The sequence below is a fragment of the Sus scrofa genome, chromosome 4 (genome assembly GCF_054392235.1).
Source record: "Sus scrofa isolate SSC_HxYL_T2T_F1_AM1 chromosome 4, Sscrofa_HxYL_maternal_Yorkshire_Landrace_v2.0, whole genome shotgun sequence".
Classification (NCBI taxonomy): domain Eukaryota; kingdom Metazoa; phylum Chordata; class Mammalia; order Artiodactyla; family Suidae; genus Sus; species Sus scrofa.
In genome coordinates, this window is record NC_139386.1 from 90,117,616 (window position 1) to 90,134,591 (window position 16,976).

The window sequence follows — 16,976 nt, forward strand, 5'->3', positions numbered from 1 at the left end:
ATGATGATCATCCTCATAAAAAGATGAACTTGGCTTTGTTATTATGGAGGGAGTTGGGGACAGGGAGAAGAGGAGAAAAGATATTTCTTGTGATCCTTCAATTGCCAGACCTAAGATTGGAATCTGAACGTGAAGGTTACAGTGTATGGAGACTTCTGTTTCAACCTGTTGAAATGGGCACCAAGAAATGTTCGCCATCCCTGGGGAAGTAATGATACTGAGCCTCCACTTCTACGGGAAATTGGAATGGGGAAAACATAAACAACAAATGCAAATCACAACGTGATTTTCTATTATCCAGTCATCTTCCAGAAAAGGCACAAATGAGGGTAAGCAAGCAAACAGTGCTATCGACATCTGTGTAGGAGTTGAGCTTTACAGAGTTTTCTCACATGAATAGACCCACTATGTCCCTAATAGCCCTGTGAGTTAGCAATTATTCACGTTTTATAGATAAGAAAACAGAAGCTCAGAGAAAGGAGTTGAATCCAGCACTTGATACAATCATGGGCTTGTGGAATATTGGTTCCAGACGGCCCCTTAGAAATGATCTGGTTGGAACTCTAATTCAAACCAGCCTGGGTGTTTGGGGTTAGTAGATGCAAACTATAGCATTTGGAGTGGATAAGCAATGAGATCCTGCTGTATAGCACAGGGAACTATATCTAGTCACTTGTGAAGGAACATGATGGAGGATAATGTGAGAAAAATAATGCATATATATATATATATATATATGTATGTTTGGGTGTGTGTATGATGGGGTCACTTTGATATAAAGTAGAAATTAACAATACAATATAGTTGATTAAATTAATCAACTATAATGGAAAAAATAAAAATCTTTTAAAAATATGCAATAGAATACTACTCAACCATAAAAAAGAATGAAATAATGGCATTTGCAGCAACATGGATGCAACTAGAGATTCTCATATTAAAAGAAGTAAGTCAGAAAGAGAAAGGCAGATACCATATGTTATCACTTATATGTGGAATCTAAATTATGGCACAAATGAACCCATCTACAAAACGCAACAGACTCATAGACATAGAGAACAGACTTGTGGTTGCCAAGGGGGCAGGGAGTGGGATGGACTGGGAATTTGAGGTTAGTAGGTGCAAACTACTATATTTAGAATGGACAAGCAATGAGGTCCTACTGTGCAGCACAGGGAACTATATCCAGTCTCCTGGAATAGAACTTGACAAAAGATAGCATGCGAAAAAGAATGTATATGCATGTATGACTGGGTTACTGTACTGTACAGCAGAAATTGGCACAACATTGTAAATCAATTGTACTTTAATTTTAAAAAATTATGCATAAAAAACTTGATTCCACTGGAATTCAAAAATATACTTTTGGTACCTGGATTAACTATCCAGACACTGGGAATAAAAATAGAAATTGGACCAGGTTTCTGTCTTAAAGAGTGTACCTTCTGGTGGGGGAGACAGCCTGGTTAACAACTAATTCTGTTGGAATAAGTGATACCCAGAAGAGGCATGTGATGCCTGGGACAAGAGTCATCATTCTGCCTGGAAGGAGAGGGATGGGAAAGAAGTAGCCCAGAAGGATGCTTCTAGCTGAGCTCTGGAGGAGGAGGAAGAGGATGAGCTCTGGGGGACCAGGAAGGAGAAGGCCACTGGGCAACAGGGGAGGGCCTTGCAGGCCAGAGGGAGCAGTGTAAGCAAAAGACAAGAAGATGCCTACAGAGGTGGGCAGTTCTTTGTGGATCGAGCAGCTTCCTGGGAGAAGGAGCTGGACAGGAAGTTGGAAAGGGAGATCAGGATCAAAATCTGAAGGGCTCCGAGGACCGTGTTAGGTAAGTCAGATTTTTTCTGCAAGAAACAAGGATGCATCAAAGACTTTTAAGTGTGGGATTTTAGTAATAGTAAAATAATGATGATGATGATAACAGGTGACATTTATTGAGTATTTATCACAGACCAGGTATTTATAGGCAGTAGCTTAGCTAATCTTTCCAAAAACACATTGAGGAAGGAATTATTATAATCCTCATTTTAATGATGTGGAAACTAAGGATTAAGGAGTTGAAGAAGCCTCTTATGATAGGGCCAGGATCTCTAGCTGTGACAGGCTCAAATGACTGTGTTTGTTTGAAGGATCTCTACCAGGGGTGTGGAAAATGGGCTCCAATGGAGAAAGGGGTCGTCCTGCTCAGAAAAGTGTGATGGGGCCCCTAGGGACGCCTCTGATTTCTAAGCTGGAGAGGAAAATGCCCCTTTCCTTTAGCACCAGCTTTATTCCCCAGGAGACTCATTGAGGAGCATGGCCCTCGGTACCCAGACCATTTAGCTCCCGCCCCCTGACACCTCCAAACATTTGCACTCATCATTAGTGACATTCTGAAGTCCATCACTGTTGGTGCAAAGGTCCTTAGTCAGATCAAGGCTGTTCATCCTAGAAGGTGGACAGCAAACAGGGTGGGGAGTTCTCTGCGGTCCCAGACTGGTTGGGGAGAGCAGGATGAGCAGAGACCACCCTACTATTAGCACCTCACAGAATGATCTCCAGAAACGCTCAGATGCCATGCCAATTAAATGTGGGGATGTAATTGTGAATGTATTGGTTAAAGAGATGAAAATGGCTGAACTGTAAATCAGTTTATTTAAATGCACTTTTTTGATAGCAGAGTATAGGCATATCATTAGCTTGTAAATGTGTCTAATAAGCCTGTCTTCACTAATATGCCAAAAAGAGCCTAATTAACTTTTTTTTTCCCCTCCAGTTAGACAGTAGTGTGAGGATCCCTGATCACATTTCCACACTATCTTTTTAGCATCAGTAAAGCGGCACTAAAACAGCCCCTGTGACATCTATAAAAATGCTAGTTTATAATTAGGACGATCTTGGCTTAAACAATAATGTTGCAATTTGTAGTGATGGCTTCTGTTTCTCTTTAATTTTAATGTATTAGCCTACCATCCTCTGGAGATTTCTAGGCAGACTAGCCTGTTTCCGTCCCCCAAATTGCTGGCATTATACACTTCAGGTTAAGGAAGGAGAAGCAGCTGCAATTTGGTAGAGTTTTTTTTTTTTTAATGAATGCAAGGGCAGAAGGAATACTGACAGGAGTTCCCATTGTGGCTTCAGCAGTAAACAAACCTGACTAATATCCATGAGGATTTGAGTTTGATCTGTGGCCTCATTCAGTGGGTTAAGGGTCCAGCGTTGCCATGAGCTGTGATGTAGTTTGCAGACACCGCTAGGATCTGCCATTGCTGTGTCTGTGGCGTAGCCTGGAGGCTGTAGCTCCAATTGGACCCTCTACCTGGGAACTTCCATATGCAGCAGGTATGGAGCTAAAAAGCCAAAAAAAAAAAAAAATAAATAAGTAAATAAAAAAGGAATACCGACAAGAAAAAAAGAATATAATATCATCCATTTATTTCTTAAGTTACCATCTGAGGGTGAGGACCATGTCTTGGAGATGATGCTGAGGAGAACCAGACACAGGGACCCTGAACAACAGAATCCTGGAGTTTCCCAGTGTTTTCAGTGCAGGAATTGTTTAGCCTCTTTTTGTCAGTGTCCTGGAGGCCTGCAAAATCTGCATATATTCCACAAAGAAAATTCAGGAAGGCTGACCACTTTCCCCTGTTTGTTCTTGTAATTCTTCCTGAACTCTATTTGCATATTGAAACAACATGCCAACACCACTCTAAGAAACACATCACCAAGCCCTGCCACATTTCTTTTGTCAGGTCCAGGACACGATTCCCCACTGCTGCTTAAACCTAAAGCTTTTAATCCTGGGAGAGAGTAGCTCATGAAGAGGTTTCTGGAAATGGGTGACTATCCTGAAAGAGAATGTAATTCTGATGGAACATCAGAATTCTCTTGAGAGATTTATCCAATTCCAACTTCAGTTTCACCACTGAAGAATCTGATTTGGGAGCTCTTGGGTGGCCTTAGGGAATCTGTTTTTTTTTTTTTTTAAACAACCCCCCTGGTAATTTTGATAATGTGGCTTTAGCAGGAAAGAATGTTTCCAGCTTTTATCAGAGCCTCAAATCAATTTTTGATCCCAAGAAGTTAAGAGTGACTGGTCTAAAGTCTGTCATCCCAGAAATGCTCCCTAATCGGGCCTCATCTTCTGTTTCTAGCACTGATCTCCTATTAGGGATTGAGGATCCCTGTAAATAGGATCACTCTCCCTTGCCTGAGTTCTAAGCCAACTGAGAAATATTATTTCCCAAGATGTCATGTATTATCCCGCTTCTGTATTCTTTTCACAACAGCTCTCCTATCTGAAATGCCCTTTCAATCATCCTCATTTATCTGAATTTCATTTGTCCTTAAAAACCAGGTGGAGTTTGACTTCTTCTGTTGGGTGTTCTCCAGTTACTTCCCTGTGTAAGCTGTCCCTGGGCCTAAGGGAACATCTGCTCTGAACTCCCGTGACAGTTGTCTGAAGCCTAATAGAACTTCAGAATTACCTGGGGGAGGTTTTATCCACACCAAGCCTGAGTCTCACTACTGGAGAATCTGGTTCAGTACATTTTGGGTAGGGTTCAGAAATCTGCATTTTAAAAAATTCCCCCCAGGTAATACCGATAATTCATCTGGTCCAGAAAACACCGTTTAGTCATTATTTGCATGACCCTTTTGGCACTTACAACCCTGTCTGTGAGCAGGGAGAGATGCTTTTCATAAAAGCATAGAGGCCACAAGAAAGCAAGTAAGTTACCCCATGGATAAGGGTCTAAAACACTTCAGTGAAGCAGCAGGTGCGGGTTGTGGAAAAGGTAGAAGGAACAACATATAGTGGTTTCTCTGACACTAAAAAATGACCTCAGGTATCCAGAGGGTGTAAGAGAATTGCTTGACTATTATCAGTAAAATGAATATAGTATCAGTAAGATGAATATAGTAATAATATCCTAGAAGAGTTACTGACTGAGTGGATTAAGAGAACAATTACGTAAAGTGTATAAAGCCTGAGCTCTCCTTCTTTTCTCTCCTAAGACTGCAGTGAGCTGTTCTGCTCCCACCACTTACAACACACCCACCCACACACACCCACACCCACACACACACACACATACACACACTGATCTCTTTCTCCTCTTAGAAGTGGATCTCCCAGCCCCTCCCTCATCCAGCAGACCTGCCCTCTCAAAGTAACACTTGCAAAATAACACTTGCATATGCAACTCATATTTTACAAGAATGGGTTTTTTGAGTTTTTTTGTTTGTTTGCTTGCTGTTTTTAGGGCCATGGGCGCGGCATATGGAAGTTCCCAGGCTAGGGGTCAAATTGGAGCTACAGCTGCCAGGCTACACCACAGTCACAGAAATGCCAGATCTGAGACTCATCTGCGACCTACACCACAGTTCGTGACAATGCCAGATCATTAACCCACTGAGTGAAGCTCAGGATCAAACCCACATCCTCATAGATACTGGTCAGTTTCGTTACCACTGAGCCACAACAGGAACTCCATGGGATTGTTTTTTAAATTTTAACTCTACAAAGTGCCTAGGAGGTATTTGCTTTTCTTAGTAAATCTCCATTCCCTTTCCCTAAACCAACAAAATGAAAAAACTAAGTAAAAAATTCCTTTTTGCAGAAAAAAAGGTTTTTGCCTTCTCAATTTCTAATCTTACAAGATAACATGAAAAAAAGAAGATAAAGGAAATAAAATTAGATTCAAAGGATAGATTCTATATGCCAGACACTATTTTAGGAATTTTTCACTGCTCTTAAAAGGCAGTAAAGAGGTGGAGGTAAAATTCACAATCCCTGAACCTCAGGATGCCTGGCTTTGAAACCCGATTCTACTTCCTCTTAGCTCTGGACTTTGAGAAAGTTTCTCAACTCTCAGAACCACAGATGTCTAAGTAAATGGAAACATGGCAGCCAGTCTCTGAAGCTGGCCCCCCACAAACCATGCCTCCTGGTCTTCTTACCCTTCTATAACCACCTTCCACATTCAACTTCTGCTCACCTGTGATCTGATTGAAAGAACAGAAGGAAACTAACGGTGATGTTCTGGGGATTCAGAGCCCAGGCATTAAATGGCCTGGAAGATTGTGCTTCTGTGTTTTGGGAGCCTTAAGTCATGAAAGTCTGTCCTTGGACTGGGAGCTAGGGGTTGATAGATGCAAACTATTACATTTAGAATGGATAAACAATAAGGTCTTACTCTATAGCACAGGGAACTGTATTTAATCTCCTGGGATACACCATGATGGAAAATAATACACAAAAAAGAATGTATCTATATGTATGACTGAGTCATTTGGCTGTGCAGCAGAAATTGGCATATTGTAAATCAATATAATTTAATAAAATATTTTTTAAAAGCTGATATAATGATAAATATATATGTACATTTGAAATAGTAGTATAGATTTTCTATCTAAAATAGCCTGTTTCTGGAGAGGTCCTGAAACCACGTATGGAGAGCAACCCAGCCATGTCAGTATCCCAGTTGAGCCCCTGTGACTTCATCCCCAATTGTACCAGACTGAGGGGACCCGGAGAGAAATCAGCGGAAGAGCTCCAGCCGCATCAACTGAGCCCCATCCATTCACAGAACTGTAAGAAATAAAAACATAGGGATTGTTTCAAGGTACCAAATTTCAGAGTATATTATTACTACACAGCAATAGATAACCAAAACCTGGAGCAAGGAGGAGTTTCTACCTTTTAGATAAAACATGGTCAGACACATAAAACATCTGAAGTATAATAATTGTTCAGTAAGTATCCATCAAAATTGTGTCATCTTTGCAAACCAGGCTGTAAGGGAGGAACTGAGACCCCCATTTTCATGAGGGGAAACCTGCAGTGGAAAACAGAAGGGAGTGGTAAAGACAGGATTCAAGGAATTAGGTCTACTTCACCCCCAAAATATATTTCTCTTCCTTCACAGCCATCTCTCTAGGGAAAGAGCAGGATCAACTTGCCCCAGAGTCTTGGGAAATCAACAGCCCACTTCCCCATATCAAATCCCTTCGGTAGTAAACAAGAGAGACGGAGACTGAGGACTACAGGAGCGGAAGTGTGTGCTGTCGCGCTAGAGCTGGTTGCTGTGGAGATGGTTGCAGGGTCTCAAGCTGATGATGGTTGGGCTGGGGAAACGAGCCACACAAGGGGATGCCCCAGGAGGCAAGACAACGACGCGCTTTCTCCTCCTGCAACATAATGAAGTCAAACTACAAATGGATGCAAATAGGGAGGGAGTATTTTCTAGCGATGTTTCCAGACACCTCCACAGCGCTCCAGCGAACACCATCAGCTGGCAGAATGAGAACAGCAGTAAGTGCCATTCAGTGTTAATTACATTTAAATGTAAATCTAAAGGCATCAGGCTTAGGCAAGTCATCTTCAATAGTACCTCATCCTGGGCTATTACAATTTTTATTTGTCGTCATCTAATTGATTTGTGTCCATTTCAATTATTTGTTTACTTTATGCTCATCACCGTCCTGGGCTAGTGGGTAGGCAGCCAGCAACCCTTATTTCCTCCCTCCATTTATGCTCATTCTCATCAATACCTACCATCCCAGATGGTCTGACAGTGGACCTTTTTAAAGGACTTTGCTTGCTGCCTGCTCCCTGACTGTTGACACTAGCCTTGTGGCGATGCTAATTCACCCCTCAGGCCTTCACAACTCAGTTCAGGGTGTCCTGGAGGAACATCACCTATCACGCCACAGAATCCCTTGGGACCTGTATCATTTTGCTTTTCAGGGTATATCACCTAACTCGTGTAATGTGTGTTTTCCCTTGTTAGGTATCTACAAGTTCTTCAGCACAAAGGTATGCTGACTGTCTTCCATCTCAGTTGTTTTTCATAATGTGCAACACACACACACACACACACACACACACACCCGATAGCAATGCTTTCAGTTCTGTGACTTATTAAAAGTTATCTAACGTGTCTCTTCTCTCAAAGCCCTAGAAGGGGTTTCATTAATTTAGAAATGAAGCTTTTTTTTTTTTTTTTGCCTCACCCATGGCATATGGAAGTTCCCAGGCCAGGGACTGAATATGAGCCACAGCTGCAACCTATGCTGCAGCTGCAACAACACCAGATCCTTAACTCACTGCCCCTCTCACTCTCCCATTCTGTCCTTCATGCTCAGACAATGTGCTCCCGCCTTTGAATGCCTCCATCTTGAGGTGCGATGTTTTGTTTTTTTTTTCACCCCAGAATGAATCAGAGTAGACATGGCTTCCAAAGAGCCAAAGGGAATGGCATTCACCCATCACTGCAGGGACGGGCACCGTAGGCTCCAGCAGTTGACAATATGTTTGTAACAGATCACTGGGCAATTTTCCAGTCTGATACTTCCACTCTGCCTGCGTCCTCCAGAGCACAAGGTATCAGGAAAGTTGGCAGTCTAGTGTGAGGAAGGCTCTGAAACACAACCCCCATCACACACCACATGCTGGAAGGCATCCAAGCCATCATACCCTGTTGGGTTCATTTGCAAGTCCCTGAGTCCCAGGTTAATAGCACTGAACAATGGCCTTGGCCCATCAGTACAAAAAGAAGGCTGGCAGGCTCACAAGCGTCTGTTCATTTAACTCAACCTTCTGAGTGTCAAGGTACTTACACATGCATGTGTGCTGGTGGTGAGCCCAGGAATACATATGGCTGACCCATATTAACATACGTGTACATTTCCACAGATAGCCAAGTGCACACATGCATAGATTCATACACATGAAAACACACACACACACACACACACACACACACACACCCTTCTCAGTCTGCTCCCAGAGCCAGAGCGCATCTCTGCCATGTTCTGAATAGGGAGATAGTTCTGGCTCCTGATGGTTACCTGAGCCTGAATTCCTTTCCCCAGCACAGCCTGCCCATTTTGCTTTGAAACTCAGCAAGTCTGTGTCTCAGCCATGAAACAGAAGGCTTTTCACCCATGTCCAGGATACTGTTGACTCCATCCCCCACCGCAGGGGAGGCCCAGAGCCCCCACCATGGCTCCCTTTGAAGGGCAGCTCTGCTTTCTGTCACGTGACTCTCCTACCCCATGATCCCCATTGGTCACTTGGCTGATGAGCGGCTGTCCACTTGAACGTCCCCTTCTGTTCATTCAGGTGTAGGTCCAGCTGGCAGAGCTGCCACACAGGGTCTAGGTGAGGTTGCCAAATGCCTGCTTAACATACATCTGAACACTTCCTGCTACACCTGGTGTCACAAGAGAGGGAGGGGCTTAAGAGCAAGAACTTTAGAAAGAAACTGATCTGGATTTGGTTTTTTATTTTATTTTATTTTTTGTCTTTTTAGGGCCACACCCACGGCATATGGAAATTCCCAGGCTAGGGATCCAATTGGAGCTGTAGCTGCCGGCCTACACCACAGCCACAGCAACTGCCAGATCCAAGCCATGTCTGCGAGCTACACCACAGCTCACATCAATGCCGGATCTGTAACCTACTGATTGGGGCCAAGGATCAAACCTGCATCCTCGTGGATACTAATCAGATTCATTTCTGCTGAGCTACTACAGGAACTCCTGATCTGTATTGTAATCATCACCCTTTAACTATGTGTCCTTGGCCATAATTGAACTAATGCTCAGTTTTCTCAACTGTAAAATGTGGATGAACAAATGCCCACCCAACAATAGGGTGATTGTGAAGACTGAATATGTCATGAGCCAGTTCCAGGCTCGTAAATGTTGGGTGTCACCACCAGCATCTTCATCATCATCACTATTGTCATCATCACTTCATGGTCTTTAGCAGCAGAAAACACCCAAGAAATATTCAGGATCCTCCTAATGCCCTTTGCCCCCTGCCCCTTGCTCTTTCTTGCCCTGCAACCTCAGCTATTCTGAGTAGGAATCCAAAAGTCAAAATCTGCTTTCTTTCAACAAAATAATTTTTTTTATTATGTTTGATTTCCTTTGTTGGTTTAGGAAAAGAGAATAAAATTTTACTAAGAAGCAAATGCATCCCAGACACCTCATAGAGTTAAAAGCTTGAAAACACTCCTGCAAAATATGAGTTGCACATGCAAGTGGAACTTTGAGAGGACAGGTCTGCTGGGTAAGGGGCTGGGAGATCCACTTCCAAGGGGAGAAAGGGGCCAGTGTGTGTGTTTGTGTGTTGTAAATGAGGGGAGCAGGACAGCTAACTGCAGTCTTAGGAGAGAAGCACCCAAGCCCAAATCTGGTCAGAAAAGTGTAAAGTGGGGTTCCAGGGATTCAGGTGCCCCATCAGAAAGTTAATTTTGTTGCAAGATGCAGTCTGTCTAGGGTCCTGGCTACATGTGTTAACCCTTTGAGAGACTTCTGATTCATGGAAAGAAGTATGAGAAATGAAAAGATAATGCCCTTCTTAGAAGATGAATTTTTTATTTTTGTCTTTTTAGAGCCACGCCCATGGCATATGGAGGTTCCCAGGCTAGGGGTCAAATTGGAGCTATAGCTGCCGGCCTGCACCACAGCCACAGCAATGCCAGATCTGAGCCGTGTCTGCAACCTACACCACAATTCACGGCAACACCTGATCCTTAACCCACTGAGCGAGGCCAGGGATTGAACCTGTGTCCTCATGGATACTAGTTGGATTCATTAACCACTGAGCCACAACTGGAACTCCAGAAGATGAATTTTTTAAGGACTTTGGAATTCCATTACTTCCAACTTAGTGTCTGGCACAGAGAATGCTACCCAAGAGATATTGGATTTATTGTGCAATTACTCTGTGCCAGCCTTTGTTCTAGATACTCTACATGCATTGGCTCATTTAATCCTCACAACAGCTCTGCAAAGTAGAAATGTATGAGTCACATGCCATAAAGGAGGGAACTGAAATAACAGAGAAATTATTTCCAGCACAAATTCATACAACTAGCCTTTCTAGGATTTGAATTCCGGAGTCTAGTTCTAGACCCTTCACTCATAACCATCAAGGAAGCAAAGTTCTGCAGACAAAGAGTTGGGGATCCTCAAAATCAGCCCCGGCAGCATCAGTTGGTGCTGGACCAACTGGACAGTAGTGTGGGCTTTTTCTGGGCAGAATCGATGGCACTTTCTCAAACTCTGTGATGAGGGGACCACATGGAGGATGGATGACTAAAACAGTTTGCAGATTTCAGAGATAAGATTTTTCTTTACCTTCAAACAGAAGGACAGACCTGAATGTTGCCCTGACTCTAGCAACTAGCTAAGGCTGAGGGTAAGACGGACTTAAATAGGGAGGAACCATGTAATTTTATTGTACCATGAATGTGCCCCCAGGAAGTTTGGTCTAGCATAGGGGTCATAAACTACTGCCTGCCTGCAGCCAACTCCAGTCTGACACCTGCTTTTGTAAATGAAAATGGGACACAGTGATGCCCATTTAGGTATTCACAGCTACTTTTGCCACACACTGGAGTTGAATAGCTATGACAGACTATATGAGTTACAAAGCCTAAAATATCTAAAATCTGGCCTTTTACAGAAAGAATTTTCATAGCTCCTGGTTTAGAAATATTTGCATTTTAACATTTTCTCATTCAATACTCCCAGGCTAAAGTATAATGTGTTACCATTCCCATTTTACAGATGGAAAAATCTGAGGCCCAGAGAAGTTAGGCACTTTACCCAAAGTTCTGCGTGTCAGAATTAGGGCCCAGATCCCTTGACTCCAAAGACTATTTCCTTTGATTTCATCCTTCAACAGAAGCTTTCTTTCATGTGTAGACAGCATAGATGCCTCTATTTCTCCTCCCAAATTCACAAACAAAGCCCTGAAGAACATGAAACATGGTAGGTTATATAGACATGCATCCAAATATAGAACATTTTATTTTACTGTTTCCAAAAATATCGAGAAGGGCACTGGATATCACCTGTGCAAGCTATGTGTATTTACACAATACATATATTTGTGCAGACTTCAGGCTTCTATCTAGCCTCATAAATTTTTTTGGATCGATAGAGCTAAGATCGCAGAAAAATCAGCTAGCTCTAAATCCAAGGAGAGACAGTGTCTTAGAGAGAGAAGCAATGCAGAAACAAACTCACCTGGGCAAATGCATTTGGTCACTGGTGAAAAGTGTTGCTGCCATAGTTGACAAATGGGTGAAGGTCAAGTGTGGGCTAGAGCTGGTGGGATAGTGTGATACCCCCAAGGGGCTGCAGAAATTGGAGGAGTCTGTACTCTCCTTCAGTCTCATTCTCCGTGAAGCTACCAGGCACTCAGAGAAAAAATCAGAAGAGACTTACAGTGTCTACTACAAAGCAGACAGTGGGAAGAGAAAGAGCAGCCATAGGGAGGGGCAAAAAAATTCATCTAGAATTTTCTCCTTTATCTCCCAGACAGAACAAAATCTTTAATCTTTGGGGAGAAAGGAAATAAGCACTTCTGACTTTAAGATGTCAGTGAATAGTCATTTCAGTTGGGAAAACGGAACAGAGAAGAAAATTCTTCTCATGGGGAGAAACCTGACAGACGCCATCTTAGACAAATGATGGAGGTGAACGTCACTAGTAAAACGTATTGTCATCAAGTCCTCCCTGATATGATGCACTGAGGAGGGCACGCTGCCTCTGGGTACCTTCTACTACTGCACCACCTCAATCTAATCCTGAGAAAACATCAGACAAACTCTGCTGAGGGATGTTCTATAAAACAACTAACCAGTACTCTTCAAGGGTGTCAAAGTTGTGAAAGAAAGGAAAGACCAGCTGTCACAGATTAGAGGGGACCATGAGACATGACAATTAAATTCAGTGTGGGGTCCTGAATAGGACCTTAGAATTTGGGAAAAAGGACTTTAGTGGAAAACTGTTGAATTCTATACTTTAGTTAATAGTACCGCACCAAGGTAATTTTGTAGATTTTTTGATTGTTTAAGATATTAATGTTCAGGGAAGCTGAGTGGAAGGTATTTGAATATTCTCTATACTATATTTTGCAATATATATGTGTATAAATATGTATAATTGCCCTTTTTCAAGAAATCTAAAATATTATTTCATATTATTTAAAAAATCTTAAAATAACTATACAAAAAGTATATGCCAGTTGGATCTTACTTTACCACTGATTGCCATTAGAATTCCAGAAACCTGTTATTTGATTCCAACTGCTCTTTAAGGTACTGATTATAACATGTTAGCTTTCTGTATCTCTACTCTGCTAACACGCTGACAATTATGTTGTTATCTGTAAACAAACACATAATTTTACTAGCACAATTGGCGTTTTTGAAATAAGTGACAACTTTGGCAAAGTTGCGTCTCCTCCAGTGTGTATGCTTTGTAAAATTGTTCACCTATCAGATCACATCAGGTAATGAGTACATACCCAATGGATACTCTGCAAGTCCATGCCCCAGGACCTGTGTTCTCCCTAATTCCTCAGCTGCAATAGGCTTGCCCGTGTTCTTTAGTAGTCCTCATCATTCAAGATGAAGCTCAGATGCTCTGCTTTCCTCCGTTTGTGCTTCCAGAGTGTGATGTCTTTCACAGCTGTAATATTCCAAACACTGAAAAGCTGGTGTAGGCATTTAGCTGACAGGACTGACATTGGCCATTAACTGATAGTTTGGCCAAATTATACATACTTCTTGAATATCAGCTCTTCTTTCCCAATGGCACATTCCATTCTGCCTTACAATTTAGACAGTGTTTTAAATATTTATGTATGTCTTTGCCCACTGGATTATAAAATCTTTGGGAGTACCTTCCTCATCCGTTTGTACCCCCACCCCCAGCATTTAGCACAGTGACCTTTCCGTAACACTCATGCCAAGGGCCAGCAGAGGTTTGTGATGGAGTTGGAATTAGAACCCCTGTCCTCAACCCTTATGACTGCAAATTCCATATTCCTTGCAACATGTCTCTCATATATGCTGTGCCACTTAGGATGTGTTTAACTCTAAGAAACAGAACACTGGTCAACAATGACTTTAATGATGAAAAAATATAATTATCTCACATAAAATTCTGGAGCTGGTTAATACCAGGTTTATTGCAGAGGATCACCACATTGTCAAGAACCCGGACTCACTCTCTCTCTCCTCTCTGCCATCCTCAGTGTGTTGGCTTTTGTCCATAGGCTTATTGCCTCATAGTGGCAAATAATAAATAACAAATACTTAGTACTTCAAGTACCACACTCACACATGATACCTTCTCGCCCAGAAAAGAACATCCTTGTACCCCAAGAGGCTTACCTTTATGTCTCATTGTCCAGAATACAGTCACAGGCTTAACCCTAGACAAATCACTGGCAATAAGAAATGAGATGTGCACTTAACGGAGACCAACCACAGTTTCTTTCCTGAAGCTGGGGTTGGTAAGTACATTCCCACAGTATGTTGTAATATCTGTTACATTTGAGCAAACTTGGGGTTCTGTCAGCAAGAAGGAATGAGAGAATGACTGTTGGTTATGCTCTAACATCTGTCATAGGCTAACTTGAGTTATTCTTTATTTTTTATAAAGAATATATAAACAATTTTATATATTATATAAAATTTTCCCTTTAATTATACTTATTATGATCCTAATAGCAGGAATCAAGTTTTAGAATTTTCTGTCATTCTCCAGAGTCTGGTCCAGAGATGAGCTCAATAAATATGTGTTGATCAGGTGTTCTCATAGTGGCTCAGCGTTAACAAACCCCACTAGTATTCATGAGGTTGCAGATTCGATTCCTGGCCTCGCTCAGTGGGTTAAGGATCTGATATTGCCATGAGCTGTGGTGTAGGTCCGATCTGGCGTTGCTGTGGCTGTGGCATAGGCTGGCAGCTACAGCTCCAATTTGACCCTATGCCTGGGAACTTCCATATGCCATGGGTGTGGCCCTAAAATAAAAAATAAATTAGTTAATTAAATTAAAAATAAATAATTAAATATGTGTTGATTGGTTGAATTAAAAAAGCCACAACCTAATTTCAAAGAGTGAAGGCCTTGTCATTCACAATTCCTCCATATTTCCATGCTGGCCTTAGACAGGTCTTTTTGGTGCACTTGCAAAACATGCCAAGTTGGAAAAAGTGTACTGGGAATTCTGTACGGTGATAATCAGTCCATTGGCTGGGCATGCACTTTTGCCAAATTATACACCAGGCAGACATTAGAACACCTGCTTTGACAAGCATGTCCATTATGGGATTTGTGTAACTGCTATGCCAGCAGCAGAATCCCCCACATTCATCATGTTAGTCTCATTTCCATGTTTTTGCTCATGTTATCCTCTTTTCTTGGGATGTCTTCTCTCCCACCACTCTTTCAACTGGCTGAATGCTGCTCATCATTTAAAACCCTTCCATGTTGACTTCCTTCCCAAATTCTCCCACCTGGCAAGATTTGAGGGTGCCTTTTCTGTGAGCCTGGGTGTGTATCCTAATAATTGCATGTAATAACATTCTATTACATATAATATATTATAATAATCTAATTGTTATGGCAATATTATATAATTTATATAATATAGAAATTATATATTAATATATTGATGTATAGTAATATTATACTATAATATATTATATATAATAATATAATGGTACTATTTGGTATGTACTGAAGGCTTATTATTTTATAGGCTTATGATAAATGTTTATCTCAATCAGAAAAACCCTATGATACATTATGGAGCTGACTTTCTGGTTTGGAGTACAGACAATCAAATAATGACAGAATTAAAGTTCTAAACTCTGAAAAATGCCTTGAAGGAAGACATAAGGGTCATGAAAATATCTAAGAAGGCAAGCAGACTTAGTGCATTACAAGCAACATTTAAATTGAGAGTGACAGACTGAGTGGACCTTAACCAGATTTGTCTAAAAACCACTGGGAAGATGATGAACAGTTTTAAGAGGTATTAGAGAGGGTATGTGGGGGAGAGGGAAAACACAAGATCAGGTTTCTGTTGGAAAAAAATGATTTGGGCTGCCATGTATTTTATAAAAGATGAGTCAGAAGAAATATGGAAAGAAGAGGTGACAGGCTATTTCAGTGGTTCAGGAGAGAGATGATAGTGGCCTCTCTAGGGTAGTGGTCATGGAGATGGAGCAAAATAGATGGATTTAAGCTGTATTTGCTTCCTATTGCTTCCATAATAAATTATAACAAACCTAGAAGCTTAAAACAACACCCATTTAGTATCTCACAGCAGGGTCAGAAGTCCTAGCACAGAGTGGCTCAGCTGGGTTCTCTGGTCAGGGCCTCTTAAGACTGAAGTCATGATTTGGCCAGCCAGGGTTTTATCTAGAAGAGGATTCTGCCTCTAAACTTATCTCAGGTTGTTGATAGAATTTAGTTCCTTGAGGCTGTAGGACTGCAGTATCCATTTCCCTGACACATGACCTCTTTCATCTTCAAGCCACTGGTAGTGCATCAAATTCTCCTCATGCTTGGAACCTACAGCTTCCCCTTCTGCTGCATCTGTCTGATTTCCTCTTCTGCTTCCTTTTTTTGTTTTTCAGAGCTCAAGTGATTCCATTGGGCCCACCTAGAAAATATAGGATAATCTTGAGTCAAGTTGATTAATATCCCTAATTGTATCTGTACTGTCCATTTGGACATACAACATAACATGACCACAGACATGCCATCAGAGGGAAAATGCTATGGGGACCAAAATTCTGCCTACCACACAAACCTAAATTAGGAGGTTAAATCAATAGTTCCTGGCCATGGATTGAAGGGACAGTAATTATATTCTTTTTCCTTGAAGACAGATGCAAGTGGAGAGAAGTTAGCCCAATGTCAGGTAACAGGTTACTGTTATTTGACAGCTAAAATCATCAGACATTTTGCAGGTCTGGTACACACAATGCCTCTGGCCCAGAGGCAACGTGGCTTGAGCTTTCATCCCAGCTCTGTGCATCTTTGAGCAAGTCAGGCAGCCTTGGGGGGCCCTGGTTTTCTAATTTGTAAAAGGACGGAATTGTACCAGAGAGTTTCTTCCAGCTTCAAAGTTCTAACACCAAGTTCATCATATTCATTTGTCTTTTCTTCC